This window comes from Narcine bancroftii, chromosome 9 (genome assembly GCF_036971445.1).
Source record: "Narcine bancroftii isolate sNarBan1 chromosome 9, sNarBan1.hap1, whole genome shotgun sequence".
In the NCBI taxonomy this organism is placed as follows: domain Eukaryota; kingdom Metazoa; phylum Chordata; class Chondrichthyes; order Torpediniformes; family Narcinidae; genus Narcine; species Narcine bancroftii.
In genome coordinates, this window is record NC_091477.1 from 58,540,908 (window position 1) to 58,556,130 (window position 15,223).

The 15,223-nt window shown below is 52.3% G+C and overlaps 1 protein-coding gene across 7 annotated transcripts in view; it reads left to right on the forward strand.

The window, feature by feature from the left end:
* n4bp3 (NEDD4 binding protein 3) overlaps nt 1–15,223 on the forward strand; it is a 224,987-nt gene that overhangs the window by 105,065 nt on the left and 104,699 nt on the right. The window contains exon 3 of one of the 7 annotated variants that reach the window (XM_069899259.1): nt 580–699. The exons of the other annotated variants lie outside the window; for them this stretch is intronic. The gene's annotated coding sequence lies outside the window, so the exon portion shown is untranslated. The remainder of the gene's footprint in view (nt 1–579; nt 700–15,223) is intronic. 7 annotated transcript variants of the gene reach the window in all.

Consider the following 15,223-nt stretch of genomic DNA (forward strand, 5'->3'; position numbering starts at 1 on the left):
TCTCGCCTCAAACTGTGCACCTTGGCGCCTCACAGTTTGGCAGGCAGCAACCTCCTTTGAAGAAGACCGCAGAGCCCACCTCACTGACAAAAGGCAAAGGAGGAAAAACCCAACACCCAACCCCAACCATCCAATTTTCCCTTGCAACCGCTGCAACCGTGTCTGCCTGTCCCATATCGGACTTGTCAGCCACAAACGAGCCTGCAGTTGACGTGGACTTTACCCCTCCATAAATCTTCGTCCGCGAAGCCAAGCCAAAGAAAGAAAAAGAAAAGAAGAAGAATGTGTGGAAAACCCAGACTATTACAGTCTGCCCAATGATCCAAAAAGGAAAAATCCCCCCAAACCCCCAAGTCAGTCAGTCAAATAAGTCAGTCCAAAAAACACAGTCCACAGAAATCAATCTCAAAGTTCAATGTCCATGTCCAATTCTTTAACTTATAACAAAGGACATGGTATGGAATGTTGGAGAGAGAAATGACTGGTGTTGCGAGGCAGTAAACTTACAAATCCACATTTATGAGGCATGTGCATTTCACACAGCTCTCCAACTGCCCTCTGCCGCTTTCTGCTCCACAGCTGGATTCTCCCTCTGTTCTCGAAAGTTCCAAGCAATTGGCGAGTCAGCACTCAGCTGTACCACAAGTTGCAGAGTTGTCAGCAGAAATCCTTCTACAATGACAGCCCATGGTTCAAAAGGTCAGTCCATGATCTATAAAAGGTAGAAGTCAGATATATCTGAGACTATTCATTTTTCCTTTAATCGAGCATTTACTTTAAAAACAGGACTGAGGAATTAATGCTTCACACCCGATCTCATGATGCCATTCTTAGAATATGGAGGTATAGGTTTACCATTGTTTTAAAAAAAAAGTGATAGAGCCATTCAGCATGGAAACCGGCCCTTCGGCCCACATTATCTAACTTGGCGACTGAACCTGCTCCAGTCCCAAGTGCCTGTGTTTGGCCTACGTCCCTCTAAGCTCTTCCTAGCCATGTATCCATTCAGTGTTTTTGTTAAACATTGGATAAGTTAGTGAATTGGCAGCCATGTGTGTGTTTTTTTGATGAGGGAGAGACTTCAATTTAGTGGCTCTGAAGCATTTTGAAATGTACTGAGGAGGTTAAAATCTGATGTCATCTCATCATTTACACAACAGTTAACTGGACGGCAAGAGGAAGTTAATTACTTAAATTTCACGATCATGGAACAGTTGATTTGTCTCTGAGTTTAAAAAAAAATTGTTAAAGTCCTTAATGCCATATAGATAAAGACTTCTGTTTTTATTATTAGATTTTAGCAGACAGGCTCTTCCAGCCTGTGAGCCTGTGCCACCCAATTACACCTACGTGACCAATTAACCAACAATCTCTGTACGTATATGGGCGGAAACACATGCAGATACAGGGAGAGAGTACAAATGCCTTGCAGACTGCGGCAGATTTAAACCTGCGTTGCTGGCACTGTAATAGTGAGATGTTAACCGCTATGTTAACCATTGCCACTTACAATCACACATTGTTCTGTAAAAGGCAACCAGGGAACTTCCTGATAGTCATCGTAGAATGTTTTGAGATTCATTAACATACCAGATGAAATTTAATGAGGCAGTAAAATGAGTGTAAGTGTGATTAAAAGTACTTGCTTTTTATTTGCATCTCCCACTGGAGCAGTCCATTGCCTTGAAGGCATTGAGCAGGTTTTATAGCTAGCCTTCCATTTCACCTCTTGCTCTCATGAATCGCCTCATTGAAATTTCCCATAACAATTAGTTTCTGGTCTGTGGTGAAAAGGCAGCAGGCAAATCTAGCAATCTTCTGTAGCAGGAAGATCTCACAAAAAAGCTCACTGTGACTGACCATTTTCTCATTTTATAACATTGAAGGGACACACGTTTGAAGAGTGGTTTGATTCATGTTTCTGTTTAAATTCTAATATGGGCTGCAGTGTTGGACTACACCTTGGGCTTGCTGCCAGAGGAAGTGGTAGAGGTAGGTACGGTTATGATATTTAAAAGATACATGGGCAGACGCATGAACAGGAAAGGGTGATGGAGATGTGGACCCAAGTACAGACAGATGGGCAACTCGATTATAGGGCTGAAGCGCCTGCTTCCATGCTGTATTTCTTCCGAATCCTCGACGTTCTGAAACTGTGGCAGGTTTGGGCTTTTATTGAAGGGTACATCAATGCTGTGACTTGCAGCTTCCCCTGGATGCAGCCTGGAACACTGAAGTCAGATGTTTCTTTTTAAGTCCCTGTTGCTGTGGGAAAATATTAAACAGTGCCTTGACTTCAGATGCATTATTTTTGGAAATCAGGCTCTCTGGTTCTGCTTTTTTCATCGTTGGATAATTAATTACTTTAGGCACAGTGATTGTGGTGAAACCCCAATTACTGTATCCTGCTGCAGAACCCACAGGTCATGGTTTTGTGGGACTGAGAAGCTCTTCAGTGTTCTCATTAGATGTGAACTTCTGAATTTTCTTAATGAGTGCTTATGCTGGAATACATTTAGTAAATGTAGAAATGCCTATTGTTGTCTGGGGCAGAACAGAATCGGCTGGGACAGCGATCCTGTGTTTAGTAGCTGAAAGAAATATTGCATTCTTCATGATGAAGAAGTTCTTCTGGCTGTATTCTAACCTTCCAATGCATTGAACATATCTTAAAAATTCTTTGGAAGTTCTTCCTGTGGGCTCTTGCAGTGCCCAACCACAGTGACTGCAAGATGTGCAGTTGGAATGAGTTCCATTTCCAGCATTAGAACTCCCTGCCTGAATGAACACAATTATTTGCGAGAATGCATTCTCAATCATTGCCATCCTGTCGGTACATTCTGACTTTTTGCCCACTTACTGGCTGTGTCATGATTGAGTGTCAGCGTATTTTAAGTCAAGGTTCTTTCTATTTGAGAAATGTTTGTTGCCTAAACTTCATCCAGTCTTATCAGCCGTCACTAAATGAAAGGACAAGCAAGAGTGTAAAATAATTGGAATGCCTATTCGTGGCATGGTTTATCAATGAGACTCAGGTTTTTCATGATGGTTGTACTGCATGAGGTCATTAATTGCATTGTACCATGCTTCCAATTCAGTTAAAGAATGACCATTACCATAAGATGTAAAATTCCTTTACTGTCATGTAATAACACACAAAATGTAATATTGCACAAAATTTCCTCTGCCTACTGTAATGCACCCCTTACGCTGAGAGATAAAGAGTAACAAAATCGAGCCCCGCAGCCTCTGCGACCACCTGCAGGGAGCTGTTGATAGCTGGACTGGGGGGTAGAACCCTGCAGAGGAGCATGGGCCTCCACACCCCGAGATTCCACACCAGTAACAACATGCCGTTGCAGCACCTCTGGCAGTGCCACCGTTTTTAAATCCATTTCTGTCTGTTGTAAAAGGAGACTCAGAAACACAGTTAGAGACGTGATGTCTAATTCAGCAAATCAGTTGCACTGGAAGAGAAATTTGTCTCTGCTTGTATTCAGAAGCTACATCGTGAAATTATTTGTTTGATGAACTTCATTCCTGACATCTATTGAAGATAATGCTAAATTGATACCATTGTACATCACCCAGCAAGGTACATAGGATCAACAGGGTACACAGGGTCAGCAGGGTACGCAGGTTCAGCAGGTACACAGGCTCAGCAGGGTACACAGGCTCAGCAGGGTACACAGGCTCAACAGGGTACGTAGGCTCAACAGGGCACGCAGGTTCAGCAGGGTACTCAGGTTCAGCAGGGTGTGCAGGTTCAGCAGGACATGCAGGTTCAGCAGGGTGCGGAGATTCAGCAGGGCGTGCAGGCTCAGAAGGGTATACAGGGTCAAGAGGGTATGCAGGTTTAGTAGGGTACGCAGGTTCAACAGAGCACGCGGGATCAGCAATGCATGGAGGTTCAGCAGGGTACGCAGGCTCAGCAAGGTACGCAGGCTCAGCAGGGTACACAAGTTCAGCAGGATACACAGGCTCAGAGGGCACGCAGACTCAGCAAGTACAGAGGTTCAGTAGGGTACGCGGATTCAGCAGGGTACACAGGTTCAGCAGGCTGCACAGGCTCAGGTTACACAGGTTCAGCAAGGCACGCAGGTTCAGCTGGGCACGCAGGTTCAGCAAGGTACATAGGTTCAGCAGGGTAGGAAGGTTCAGCAGACCACGCAGGTTCAGCAGGGTACATGGGTTCAGCAGGACACACAGGCTCAGCAGGGTATGCAGGGTCAGCAGGGGGCACAAGTTCAGCAGGATACGCAGATTCATCAGGACACACAGGATCAGCATGGTACGCAGGTTCAGCAGGGTAGGAAGGTTCAGCAGACAACGCAGGTTCAGCAGGGTACATGGGTTCAGCAGGGTACACGGGTTCAGCAGGGTACATAGGTTCAGCAGGGCATGCAGGTTCAGCAGTGCACGCAGGTTCATCAAGGTATGCATATTCATCAAGGTACGCAGGTTCATCAAGGTACTCAGGCTCAGCAGGGAACAAAGGCTCAGCAGGGTACACAAGTTCAGCAGGCCACACAAGCTCAGTAGGGCATGTAGACTCAGCAGGTACACAGGTTCAGTAGGGTATGCAGGCTCAGCAAAGTACGCAGGCTTAGCAGGGTACAAAGGTTCAGCAGGGTACCCTGGTTCATCAAAGTACGCAGGTTCAGCAGAGCACACAGGATCAGTAGTTTATGCGGGCTCAGAAGGTACATGGGGTTCAGCAGGGCACACAGGCTCAGAAGGGCATGCAGACTCAGCAGGTACACAGGTTCAGCAGGGTATGCAGGCTCAGCAAGATACGTAGGCTTAGCAGGGTACATAGGTTCAGCAGGGTACACAGGTTCATCAAGGTACGCAGGTTCAGCAGGGCGTGCAGGATCATAGTTTATGCAGGCTCAGCAGGTAAGCGGGTTCAGCAGGGTACACAGGTTCAGCAAGGTACGCAGGTTCAGCAGGGCGTGCAGGATCGTAGTTTATGCAGGCTCAGCAGGTAAGCGGGTTCAGCAGGGTACACAGGTTCAGCAAGGCAAACAGATTCAGCAGGGCGCACAGGTTCAGTAGGGTACATGGGTTCAGCAGGGTATGCACATTCAGCAGAGCGCGCAGGATCAGCTGGGTGCGCAGGTTCATCAAGGTACTCAGGCTCAGCATGTACTCAGAAACAGTAGGGCATGTAGTCTCAGCAGGGCACGCAGGTTCAGCAGGGCACGCAGGTTCAGCAGGGCACGCAGGAACAGCAGGGTTCGCAGGTTCAGAAAGGTACGTAGGTTCAGACACGTACGCAGGTTCAGCAGGAAGCGCAGGTTCCGTAGGGCGCGCAGGTTCTGCAGGGCATGCAGATTCAGCAGCGTAAGCAGATTCAATAGGATACGCTGGGCCAGCAGAGAATGCGGGCCCAGCAGGGATCGTAGGCTCAGCAGGGTATACAGGTTCAGCAGGATACACATGTTCAGAAGGGCATGCAGGCTCAGGTTACACAGGTTCAGCAGGGCACGTAGGATGAACAGGGCACACAAGCTCAGCAGGGTACGCAGGTTCAGCAGGGCAAACAGATTCAGCAGGGCGCACAGGTTCAGTAGGGTACATGGGTTCAGCAGGGTATGCAGGTTCAGCAGAGCGCGCAGGATCTGCTGGATGCGCAGGTTCATCAAGGTATTCAGGCTCAGCATGTACTCAGAAACAGCAGGGCATGTATGCTCAACAGGGAATGCAGACTCAGCAGGGCACGCTGGTTAGGCAGAGCACGCAGGAACAGCATGGCGCACAGGCTTAGGTTACAAAGGTTCAGCAGACACGCAGGTTCAGCAGGGCAGCAAACGCTGCAGGGTATGGAGGCTCAGCAGGATACGCAGGTTCAGCAGGGCACGCAGGCTCAGCAGGATACGCAGAATCAGCAGGGGGCACAGGTTCAGCAGGGCACATAGGATGAGCAGTGCGCACAGGTTCAGCAGGGTAGGCAGGTTCAGCAGGACACGCAGGTTCAGCAGGGTACCCAGGTTCAGAAAGGTGCGTAGGTTCAGCAGAGCGTGCAGGATCAGCTGGGTGCGCAGGTTCATCAAGGATTCATCACGCTCAGCATGTACTCAGAATCAGCAGGGCATGTAGGCTCAGCAGGGAATGCAGACTCAGCAGGGTGCTCAGGCTCAGGTTACACAGGTTCAGCAGAACACGCAGGTTCAGCAGGGAATGCAGGCTCAGCAGGTCACGCATACTCAGCAGGGTATGCAGGCTCAGCAGGGTACGTGGGTTCAGCAGGGTATGAAGGTTCAGCAGGTGTGCTGGGTCAGGTTACACAGGTTCATCACCAGGCCATGTGGAATGAGCAGGGCACAAAGGCTCAGCAGTATACACAGGTTCAGCAGGGCATGCAGGTTCAGCGGGGTACGCATGTTCAGAAAGGTACGTAGGTTCAGCAACGTACACAGGCGCAGCAGGGAACGCAGGCTCAGGTTACACAGGTTCATCAGCAGGCCATGTAGAATGAGCAGGGCACAAAGGCTCAGAAGGGTATGCAGGCTAGGCAGGATGTGCAGGTTCAGCAACATACCAAGGCCCAGCAGGGAAGGCAGGTTCTGGTTAAACAGGTTCAGCAGGGCAAACAAGTTCAGCAGGGTACAGGTTAATCAGGGTATGCGGGTTCAGCAGCATAAGCAGGTTCAGCAGAGTATGCAGGCCCAGCAGGGAACACAGGCTCAGCAGGATACACATGTTCAGAAGGGCATGCAGGTTCAGTAGGGTATGCAGGCTCAGGTTACACAGGTGTTCAGCAGGTCACATATTATGTGCAGGTCACACAGGCACAGCAGGGTACGCAGAGTCAGCAGGGGGCCCAGGTTCAGCAGGGCACATAGGATGAGCAGGCCACACAGGTTCAACAGGGCATGCAGATTCAGCAGCGTAAGCAGATTCAATAGGGTACGCAGGGCCAGCAGGGCATGCAGGTTGAGCAGGGCACGTTGGTTCAGGAGGGTATGCAGGCTCAGCAGGGAATTCAGGCTCAGCAGGGCACGCAGGTTCAGCAGAGCACATAGGTTCAGCAAGCTACCCGGGTTCAGCTGGGTGCGCAGGTTCAGCAGGGCATGCAGGCCCAGCAGGTCGCATACTCTGCAGGGTATGCATGCTCATCAGGGCACGCAGGATCAGTAGTTTATACAGGCTCAGCAGGTACGCGGGTTCAGGGTACACGTGTTCAGCAGGGTACACAGACCTTCTATTGCTCGCTGACTCAGCAGGTACACAGGTTCAGCAGGTTACGCAGGTTCAGCAACGTACGCTGTCCCAACAGGGCAGGCAGGCTCAGGTTACACAGGTTCAGTAGTCCACATATGATTTGCAGGGCACTCAGGCACAGCCGGGCACGCAGGGTCAGCAGAGGACACAGTTTAAGCATGGTACGCGAGTTCAGCAGGATACGCAGTTCAGCAGGGCACAAAGGTTCAGCAGCGTAAGCAGGTTCAGCAGAGAACGCAAGTCCAGCAGGCAACGCAGGCTTTGCAGGCTACACAGGTTGAGCAAGATACACATGTTCAGAAGGGCATGCAGGTTCAGTAGGGTATGCAGGCTCAGGTTACACAGGTTCACCAGGTCCCATATTATTTGCAGGTCACACAGGCAGAGCAGGTTACGCAGGCTCAGCAGGGTACGCAGAGTCAGTAGATGGCACAGGTTCTGCAGGGCACGTAGGATGAGCAGGCCACACAGGTTCAGCAGGTTACGCAGGCTAAGCAGGGTGCACAGTTTCAGCACTGGAAACTGTTTCAGCAGGGCATTCAGACTCAGCAGGGAATGCAGACTCAGCAGGGCACGCAGTTTCAGCAGGGCGCGCAGGTTCAGCAGCGTAAGCGGATACAATGTGTATGCAGAGTCAGCAGGTCACACATACTCAGCAGGGCACGCAGGTTCAGCAGCGTAAGCGGATTCAATGTGTATGCAGGGCCACCAGGGCACGCAGGTTCAGCAGGATATGCAGACTAAGCAGGGCACGCATGATCAGTAGTTTATAAAGGCTCAGCAGGTATGCGGGTTCAGGGTACACGTTTTCAGAAGCGTACACGGACCTACTAATGCACGCAGACTCAACATATACACATGTTCATCATGCCACATAGGTTCAGCGTTGTATGCAGGCTCAGCAGCGAATGCAGGCTCAGCAGGGGGCACAGTTTCAGCGTGGTACGCGGGTTCAGCAGGATACGCAGTTTCAGCAGGGCACACAGGTTCAGCAGCATAAGCAGGTTCACCAACGTACGCAGTCCCAACAGGGAAGGCAGGCTTAGGTTACACAGGTTCAGTAAGCCACGTAGGATGAGCAGGGCACACAGGCTCAGCCGGGCACGCAGGGTCAGCAGGGGACACAGTTTTTGCATGGTACGCGTGTTCAGCAGGGCACAAAGGTTCATCAGCGTAAGGAGGTTCAGCAGAGTACGCGTCCAGCAGGGAATGCAGGCTTTGCAGGCGACACAGGTTCAGCAGGATACACATGTTCAGAAGGGCATGCAGGTTCAGTAGGGTATGCAGGCTCAGGTTACACAGGTTGAGCAGGTCACATATTACGTGCAGGTCACACAGGCACAGCAGTGTACTCATAGGATGAGCAGACCACACAGGTTCAGCAGGATACGAAGGCTCAGTAGGGTACGCATATTCAGGAGGGCAAACTGATTCTGCAGGGAATGCAGACTCAGCGCGGAATGCAGACTCAGCAGGGCACGCAGTTTTAGCAGGGCATGCAGGTTGAACAGGGCACATTGGTTCAGCAGGGCATGCAGGCTCAGCAGTTCACGCATACTCAGCAGGGTATGCAGGCTTAGCAGGGCACACAGGATCAGTAGTTTGTACAGGCTCAGCAGGTACGCGGGTTCAGGGTACACGTGTTCAGCAAGGTACACAGGCTTAATATTCCTCACGGACTCAGCAGGTACACAGGTTCAGCAGGGTACGCAGGTTCAGCAACGTACGCAGTCCCAGCGGGGAAGGCAGGCTCGGGTAACACAGGTTCAGTAGGCCACGTAGGATGAGCAGGGCACACAGGCTGACCTGGGCCCGCAGGGTTCAGCAGGGGGCCCAGGTTCAGCAGGGCACGTAGGATGAGCAGGCCACACAGGTTCAGCAGGTTATGCAGGCTCAGTAGGGTACGCAGTTTCAGCAGGGTACGCAGTTTCAGCAGGGCATGCAGGTTGAGCAGGGCACGTTGGTTCAGCAGGGTATGCAGGCTCAGCAGGGTATGCAGGCTCAGCAGGGAATGCAGGCTCAGCAGGGCACGCAGGTTCAGCAGGACACATAGGTACAGCAACGTACTCAGGTTCAGCAGGGTAATCAGGCTCAGCAGGTCACTCATACTCAGCACGATATGCAGACTAAGCAGGGAACGCAGGATCAGTAGTTTATAAAGGCTCAGCAGGTATGCGGGTTCAGGGAACACGTTTTCAGCAGCATACACAGACCTACTAATGCACGCAGACTCAGCACATACACAGCTTCAGCATGCCTCATTCGTTCAGCAGTGTATGCAGGCTCAGCAGGGAATGCAGGCTCAGCAGGGGGCACAGTTTCAGCATGGTTCGCAGGTTTAGCAGCTTAAGCAGATTCAATAGGGTACGCAGGGCCAGCAGGGCACGTTGGTTCAGCAGGGAATGCAGGCTCAGCAGGGAATGCAGGCTCAGCAGGAAACGATGGATCAGTAGTTTATAAAGGCTCTGCATGTACTCGGGTTCAGGGAACACGTTTTCAGCAGTGTACACAGACCTACTAATGCACGCAGACTCAAAATGTACGCAGGATTAGCAAGCCACATTAGTTCATCTGTGTATGCAGGCTCAGCATGGAATGCAGGCTCAGCAGAGGGCACAGTTTCAGCATGGTACGCGGGTTCAGCAGGATACGCAGGTTCAGCAGGGCACACAGGTTCAGCAGCATAAGCAGGTTCAGCAGAGTACGCAGGCCCAGCAGGGATCACAGGCTTTGCTGGCTACACAGGTTGTTTCAGCAGTGTATGCACACTCAGCAGGGAATTCAGGCTCAGCAGGGCACGCAGGTTCAGCAGGGCACATAGGTTCAGCAAGTACGCGGGTTCAGCAGGGTGTGCAGTTTCAGCAGGGGATGCAGGCTCAGCAGGTTACGCATACTCAGCAGGGTATTCAGGCTCAGCAGGACGCGCAGGATCATAGTTTATACAGCTCAGTAGGTACGCAGGTTCAGGGTACGCGTGTTCAGCAGGGTACACAGGCCTTCTATTCCTCGCAGACTCAGTAGGTACACATGTTCAGCAGGGTACGCATGTTCAGTAACATACGCAGTCCCAACAGGGAAGTCAGGCTCAGGTTATACAAGTTCAGTAGGCCATGTAGGATGAGCAGGGTACACAGGCACAGCCAGGCACGCAGGGTCAGTAGGGGACACAGTGTCAGCATGGTATGCGGGTTCAGCAGGATATGCAGGTTCAGCAGGGCACAAAGGTTCAGTAGCGTAGCCAGGTTCAGCAGAGTATGCAAGTCCAGCAGGGAACGCAGGCTTTGCAGGCTACACAGGTTCAACAGGATACACATGTTCAGAAGGGTATGCAGGTTCAGGTCACACAGGCACAGCAGTATACAAATAGGATGAGTAGGCCGCACAGGTTCAGCAGGATACGAAGGCTCAGTCGGGTACGCAGTTTCAGCAGGGCAAACTGATTCAGCAGGGCATGTAGGCTCAGCAGGGAATGCAGACTCAGCAGGGCACGCAGTTTAAGCAGGGCGTGCAGGTTGAACAGAACACATTGGTTCAGCAGGGTATGCAAGCTCAGCAGGGATTGCAGGATCAGCAGGGCATGCAGGTTCAGCAGGACACAAAGGTACAGCAACGTACTCAGGTTCAGCAGGTCGCGCAGTTTCAGCAGGGTATGCAGGCTCAGCAGGTCACGCATACTCAGCAGGATATGCAGACTAAGCAGGGAACGCAGGATCAGTAGTTTATAAAGGCTCAGCAGCTACGCGGGTTTTGGGAACACGTTTTCAGCAGCTTACACAGACCTACTAATGCACGCAGACTCAGCATGTACACAGGTTCATCATGCCACATTCGTTCAGCAGTGTATGCAGGCTCAGCAGGGAATGCAGGCTCAGCAGGGGGCACAGTTTCAGCGTGGTACGCGGGTTCAGCAGGATACGCAGTTTCAGCAGGGCACACAGGTTCAGCAGCATAAGCAGGTTCAGCTGAGTACGCAGGCCCAGCAGGGAACGCAGGCTTTGCAGGCTACACAGGTTCAGCAGGGTATGCAGGTTCAGCAGGTATGCAGGCTCAGGTTACACAAGTTCATCAGCATGCCATGTAGAATGAGCAGGGCACAAAAGGCTCAGCAGTGTACGCAGGCTCAGCAGGTCTGCATACTCTGCTGGGTATGGAGGCTCAGCAGGATATGCAGGTTCAGCAGGGCACGCAGGGTCAGCAGGGGACACAGTTTCAGCATGGTACTCTGCTTCAGCAGGATAACCACATTCAACAGGGTACGCAGGAACAGCAGGGCGCTCAGGCTCAGGTTACACAGGTTCAGCAGGGTACTCAGGTTCAGAAACGTACGTAAGATCAGCAGCATTTGCAGGTTCACCAGGGTGCACAGGTTCAGCAGGGCACGCAGATTCAGCAGCGTAAGCAGATTCAATAGGGTACGTAGGGCCAGCAGGGCATGCAGGTTCAGCAGGGCACGTTGTTTCAGCAGTGGATGCAGGCTCAGCAAGAAATGCAGGCTCAGCAGGGCACGCAGGTTCAGCAGAGCACATAGGTTCAGCAAGGTACGCGGGTTCAGAAGGGCGCGCAGGTTCAGCAGGGTATGCAGGCTCAGCAGGTCACGCATATTCAGCAGGGTATGCAGGCACAGCAGGGCACGCAGGATCAGTAGTTTATACAGGCTCAGCAGGTACGCAGGTTCAGCAGGGTACGCAGGTTCACCAACGTACGCAGTCCCAACAGGGAAGGCAGGCTTAGGTTACACAGGTTCAGTAAGCCACGTAGGATGAGCAGGGCACACAGGCTCAGCCGGGCACGCAGGGTCAGCAGGGGACACAGTTTTTGCATGGTACAGCAGGGCACAAAGGTTCATCAGCGTAAGGAGGTTCAGCAGAGTACGCGTGCAGCAGGGAATGCAGGCTTTGCAGGCGACACAGGTTCAGCAGGATACACATGTTCAGAAGGGCATGCAGGTTCAGTAGGGTATGCAGGCTCAGGTTACACAGGTTGAGCAGGTCATATATTATGTGCAGGTCACACAGGCACAGCAGTGTACTCATAGGTTGAGCAGACCACACAGGTTCAGCAGGATACGAAGGCTCAGTAGGGTACGCATATTCAGGAGGGCAAACTGATTCAGCAGGGCATGTAGGCTCAGCAGGGAATGCAGACTCAGCGCGGAATACAGACTCAGCAGGGCACGCAGTTTCAGCAGGGCATGCAGGTTGAACAGGGCACATTGGTTCAGCAGGGCATGCAGGCTCAGCAGTTCACGCATACTCAGCAGGGTATGCAGGCTCAGCAGGGCACACAGGATCAGTAGTTTGTACAGGCTCAGCAGGTACGCGGGTTCAGGGTACACGTGTTCAGCAAGGTACACAGGCTTAATATTCCTCACGGACTCAGCAGGTACACAGGTTCAGCAGGGTACGCTGGTTCAGCAACGTACGCAGTCCCAGCGGGGAAGGCAGGCTCGGGTAACACAGGTTCAGTAGGGCACGTAGGATGAGCAGGGCACACAGGCTGACCTGGGCCCGCAGGGTTCAGCAGGGGACACAGTGTCAGCATGGTATGCGGGTTCAGCAGGATATGCAGGTTCAGCAGGGCACAAAGGTTCAGTAGCGTAGCCAGGTTCAGCAGAGTATGCAAGTCCAGCAGGGAATGCAGGCTTTGCAGGCTACACAGGTTCAACAGGATACACATGTTCAGAAGGGCATGCAGGTTCAGTAGGGTATGCAGGTTCAGGTCACACAGGCACAGCAGTGTGCAAATAGGATGAGCAGGCCACACAGGTTCAGCAGGATACGAAGGCTCAGTCGGGTACGCAGTTTCAGCAGGGCAAACTGATTCAGCAGGGCATGTAGGCTCAGCAGGGAATGCAGACTCAGCAGGGCACGCAGTTTAAGCAGGGCATGCAGGTTGAACAGAGCACATTGGTTCAGCAGGGTATGCAAGCTCAGCAGGGAATGCAGGATCAGCAGGGCATGCAGGTTCAGCAGGACACATAGGTACAGCAACGTACTCAGGTTCAGCAGGTCGCGCAGTTTCAGCGGGGTATGCAGGCTCAGCAGGTCACGCATACTCAGCAGGATATGCAGACTAAGCAGGGCACGCAGGATCAGTAGTTTATACAGGCTCAGCAGGTACGCGGGTTCAGGGTACACGTGTTCAGCAGGGTACACAGGCATTCTATTGCTCGCTGACTCAGCAGGTACACAGGTTCAGCAGGTTACGCAGGTTCAGCAACGTACGCTGTCCCAACAGGGCAGGCAGGCTCAGGTTACACAGGTTCAGTAGTCCACGTATGATTTGCAGGGCACTCAGGCACAGCCGGGCACGCAGGGTCAGCAGAGGACACAATTTAAGCATGGTACGCGGGTTCAGCAGGATACGCAGTTCAGCAGGGCACAAAGGTTCAGCAGCGTAAGTAGGTTCAGCAGAGAACGCAAGTCCAGCAGGGAACGCAGGCTTTGCAGGCTACACAGGTTTAGCAAGATACACATGTTCAGAAGAGCATGCAGGTTCAGTAGGGTATGCAGGCTCAGGTTACACAGGTTGAGCAGGTCATATATTATGTGCAGGTCACACAGGCACAGCAGTGTACTCATAGGTTGAGCAGACCACACAGGTTCAGCAGGATACGAAGGCTCAGTAGGGTACGCATATTCAGGAGGGCAAACTGATTCAGCAGGGCATGTAGGCTCAGCAGGGAATGCAGACTCAGCGCGGAATACAGACTCAGCAGGGCACGCAGTTTCAGCAGGGCATGCAGGTTGAACAGGGCACATTGGTTCAGCAGGGCATGCAGGCTCAGCAGTTCACGCATACTCAGCAGGGTATGCAGGCTCAGCAGGGCACACAGGATCAGTAGTTTGTACAGGCTCAGCAGGTACGCGGGTTCAGGGTACACGTGTTCAGCAAGGTACACAGGCTTAATATTCCTCACGGACTCAGCAGGTACACAGGTTCAGCAGGGTACGCTGGTTCAGCAACGTACGCAGTCCCAGCGGGGAAGGCAGGCTCGGGTAACACAGGTTCAGTAGGGCACGTAGGATGAGCAGGGCACACAGGCTGACCTGGGCCCGCAGGGTTCAGCAGGGGACACAGTGTCAGCATGGTATGCGGGTTCAGCAGGATATGCAGGTTCAGCAGGGCACAAAGGTTCAGTAGCGTAGCCAGGTTCAGCAGAGTATGCAAGTCCAGCAGGGAATGCAGGCTTTGCAGGCTACACAGGTTCAACAGGATACACATGTTCAGAAGGGCATGCAGGTTCAGTAGGGTATGCAGGTTCAGGTCACACAGGCACAGCAGTGTGCAAATAGGATGAGCAGGCCACACAGGTTCAGCAGGATACGAAGGCTCAGTCGGGTACGCAGTTTCAGCAGGGCAAACTGATTCAGCAGGGCATGTAGGCTCAGCAGGGAATGCAGACTCAGCAGGGCACGCAGTTTAAGCAGGGCATGCAGGTTGAACAGAGCACATTGGTTCAGCAGGGTATGCAAGCTCAGCAGGGAATGCAGGATCAGCAGGGCATGCAGGTTCAGCAGGACACATAGGTACAGCAACGTACTCAGGTTCAGCAGGTCGCGCAGTTTCAGCGGGGTATGCAGGCTCAGCAGGTCACGCATACTCAGCAGGATATGCAGACTAAGCAGGGCACGCAGGATCAGTAGTTTATACAGGCTCAGCAGGTACGCGGGTTCAGGGTACACGTGTTCAGCAGGGTACACAGGCATTCTATTGCTCGCTGACTCAGCAGGTACACAGGTTCAGCAGGTTACGCAGGTTCAGCAACGTACGCTGTCCCAACAGGGCAGGCAGGCTCAGGTTACACAGGTTCAGTAGTCCACGTATGATTTGCAGGGCACTCAGGCACAGCCGGGCACGCAGGGTCAGCAGAGGACACAATTTAAGCATGGTACGCGGGTTCAGCAGGATACGCAGTTCAGCAGGGCACAAAGGTTCAGCAGCGTAAGTAGGTTCAGCAGAGAACGCAAGTCCAGCAGGGAACGCAGGCTTTGCA